The 3761-nt window shown below is 39.5% G+C and overlaps 1 long non-coding RNA gene across 1 annotated transcript; it reads right to left on the bottom strand.

Moving 5' to 3' along the window:
- Positions 1-378: 378 nt before the first annotated feature.
- LOC121023331 (uncharacterized) lies at positions 379-1474 on the bottom strand. Its single transcript, XR_005787346.1, has 2 exons — positions 663-1474; positions 379-559 (listed from the first exon to the last, which is right to left on the bottom strand). It is a non-coding gene; the product is annotated as an uncharacterized LOC121023331 (long non-coding RNA).
- Positions 1475-3761: the final 2287 nt, after the last annotated feature.

Raw genomic sequence — 3761 nt, 5'->3', positions numbered from 1 at the left:
ACTCAGGTCATCAGGAACGCACAGGACACCAGGAGCCACGTAGGTAATCTGGAGGTTCGCAGGTCTCCAGGGGGCACCCAAGTCTCAGAATTCATATCCAGAACCAGTGCTTCAGGGTCAGGTTTCCTGTGAAGCATCTTTCTCATCACGCCCTGGAAACTTCATGCTGACCAGTAAACAGCACACACTGCTTCCTAAACCATTTACAAACACAGATGTCTTCTAACGTTTAGAGTGAACAGTCATATAGTAGTGCCGACCTTGACAGAGACCAAGCTTAGGGATAAATCAACTCATATACAGACCTGTGCCTCACAAGTACACGGGCCACCATTTAAAATACATGTAAGTGATTTTCAAACAGAGGAGACTGACTCATTCAAGTGATCTAAATTTAATACATTTGAGCAGCTCCTCTCTCCTTTTACTTTCCTTAAGGTTTTCCTTTGATGCCCATGAAGAGAGACCATGAGGAAAGACCCTTGTGGTTGTCGAAACCCTACAGCATCTTCATCAACTCCGCGACTTTCTCTCAAGGATTCTCAGTATATACACGTTCCTGTGAGAGAAAAGAGTAGTTTCTATCCTCACTCCTTTTGTTCTCCATCCAGTTCAGGAAACCAGAGACAACCAGTGGGGAGGCACACTGAATCAAGTCTTACAAAACGGTCAGCCAGGGGTCCATTCTACTGAAGGAGTTAAGGAATCATCCACTGGATCCACCTGTCTCTGCACCTCCTCTCCACAGAACATGAGGCCCAGACCTTCCTCACACTCAGCTGGACATGAAGTCAACTGTATGGGAGCAGATTAGGAACTCAGTTTAGTGGGTTATTTCACCACAGTTTTCCATAGTAGCTACACTATGTTGCACTCCCATCAAGTGAATTGTAGGATTGCCTGTTCTCCACATCCTCAGCAACACTTGAGATGTTCTCGTTGTGTTTGCCTTATTTTATAATAGCCTTGCTATCAGTTGTGAGGTGATATCTCAGTGGATCGGGGGTGGAATACTCTGATGATTAGTGATGATGAACACCATTCATATGCTGGATGGACATTTTTTCAACCTTAATAGCGAAATGGATATTTACATGCTTGACCCAAATTTTAATCAGGTGATGTGCTTACTGTTATGATTATAATTGTGATTTTTGCTCTTGATGTTAAGGAGTCCCTCCTGTATTTTGGATATTAACTCCTTTTCAATATTTTTAATGTAATATCTCCCATTTCATAGACTGCCTTCTCACCCTGCTACTGTTTGATTTGCCCCCTTTCTAGTTTGATGCAGTCCCTCTTGTCTGCCAAGGTTCTCTGTGATTTTGCTTTGGTATCAAATAAATCATTGTCAAGAGAATGTCATGATGTTTATCCTGTGTGTTTTCTTCGAAGCCATTTTGGGTCAGCTGTTCTGCTTAATCTTTAATCCATTTTGAGTTTTTTTTGTGTTGACATATATGTATGATGCAATATTATGGCCAAATGTCATTATTTTGCATGTATTTTGCATTAATTGCATTATTTTGCATATATCAACACCATTTTTTAATGTTTCTTTTATTTTTGAGGGAGAGGGACAAATCATGAGCAGGGGAGGCACAGAGATAGAGGCAGAGACAGAATCCAGGCTCTGGGCTGTCAGCACAGAGCCTGATGTGGGGCTCAAACCCACAAACCATGACATCAGTACGTGACTGGAAGTTGGATGCTTAACCGACTGAGCCACCCAGGCGCCCCTAGTCAACCCCATGTTTAAGAGACACGATCCTTTCCCCACTGTGCATTGTTGGAAATCTCATGGAGGATTTGCTGACTGCATCTGCACAATTCTACTTCTGGGCTCCGTAATGAGCTCCACTGGTCTATATGTCTCATTTCATGCCAGCAGTACACTGTGGGAGTTAATGTACCTCTGCAATATATTTAGAAGGAAGACGTGTGATGTCTCCAGGTTCTCTCCTCTTCATGATTGTTTTATTACGTCCATGTGTTGTGTGGTTCCCTATGAATTAGTATACTTTTCAGATTCCTTTAAAAAAAAAGGCATTGGTATTTTCATTGAGATAAAAAGATAAATATAAAATTAACATAAAGAGATACATCATAGAAAAGATATAGACTATCACAAATACAGAAAACAAATCAACTTCATTAAAATTTGAATTTGGAAGATAAGTGAAATTTAAAAAACATAGGTAGCCTAGGGAAATAGGTAAGATTCAAACAAATGCTATCGGAACTGAAAAAGGAGACATAACTGAACTAAAGACATGAAAAGATAATTAAAGAAAAACTTAGGTATTTATAGGCCAACAATTAGATCACCAGGAGCAAATTACACATTTTCTAGCATCATGTAAGCCACCAAGACTCTTTCATGCAAAAATACAAGAGGAACAAAACAAAAATTAGTAAGAAGATATCCTTAATATAAAACTTTCACCCTCCAAAACAAACAAGGCGTTATTAAAATTCTACAATATTTAAAGAATAATTAATGCCAATACTTCTCAAACTATTACAAATTGCTGATGAAAAAGACCACTCCCAGATGCACTTTATGAGGACACCTTTATTCTCACAACAAAGCCAGAGAAACACACCACAAGAAGGGAAACTACAGGCCAGTGTCTCAGATAAACATACATGCAAAAGTCCTTGATGAAATCCGAGCCTACTGAATTCAACAGCACACTGAAAGGATCATACATGATAATCCAGTATGATGCATCCCTGGGATGCAAGTATCCTTCAACATACACAAATGCAAAAACGTGATGTCCTCCATTACCAGATGGAATTATTGAATCAAAGCCATCCTTAACTTATTCATAAAATCATTAGACAGTTTTTTCATGAACAAAAGCACATGTTCATCATTTAAAGTAACTCAATTAAAAAGGAGAAGGAAATTACCTCCACATGATCATGGCCACTATGAAAGCCCACACCTGACAGCATATTGAACATAAAATACTAAAACCATTCCTGCCACATCAGGAGCCAGGCAATGATGGTCATCCCCAATAGAAGTATTCCACATGATAACGTGAAGAATAACTATGCCGCCTCAAACCATATCATCGTGTCACAGTCCTTATTTGGATGAAAGTCACGGGAGAAACAGCCAGTCCAAGGACACTCAGACCCTCCTGTGTCCCTTGACAGCAGGATATAAATCTCCCTTGGGAAACTCCCCTTCCCTGTACCAGGAGGGGAGAACCATCCTTAGCACCAGAATAAGGAAGTCAGGGACAAGAAGGTTGTGCAAACAAACCTAGTTACTTGACTAATTACATATCCGAAAACCACACCTTTGCCTTGACTCCTGCCAAATCCAATATTTCGTTGTCTGAAAGTCACAAGTGCCACCTGCTTTGTTCATTCTCTGGGTGTCATATTATTAGGAAGCCCAGGCACTTGCAAAATGAAATTTATTCTCCCCTTTAGATCAGTCTTATGTCAATTGAATCCTTAGACAGGATGAAAGCCCAGAAGAAAAGAAGGAAAAAGCATTCTTCTCCTACAACTGGAAGAAGTACCCACAAACTTTGGCAATAAAAAGAAATAAAAGACATTAAAATCAGTAAGGAGGAAGGACAATTACTTGTTTGCAGATGACATGATCTTAAACATAACAAAACCCTAGAGATACCACAAAAAATATTAGAACCAGTTTTTTTAAAATGAGGAAAAGTGCAGGATGCAAAATGAACAAACAAAATGAATAAAAATAAACCACCTGTGATTCTACACAC

Source organism: Herpailurus yagouaroundi, unplaced genomic scaffold (genome assembly GCF_014898765.1).
Source record: "Herpailurus yagouaroundi ecotype Mexico unplaced genomic scaffold, PumYag 552, whole genome shotgun sequence".
Classification (NCBI taxonomy): Eukaryota; Metazoa; Chordata; class Mammalia; order Carnivora; family Felidae; genus Herpailurus; species Herpailurus yagouaroundi.
Note: the sequence above shows the minus strand (reverse complement) of the source record. Positions and strands in the feature narration are given on the sequence as shown.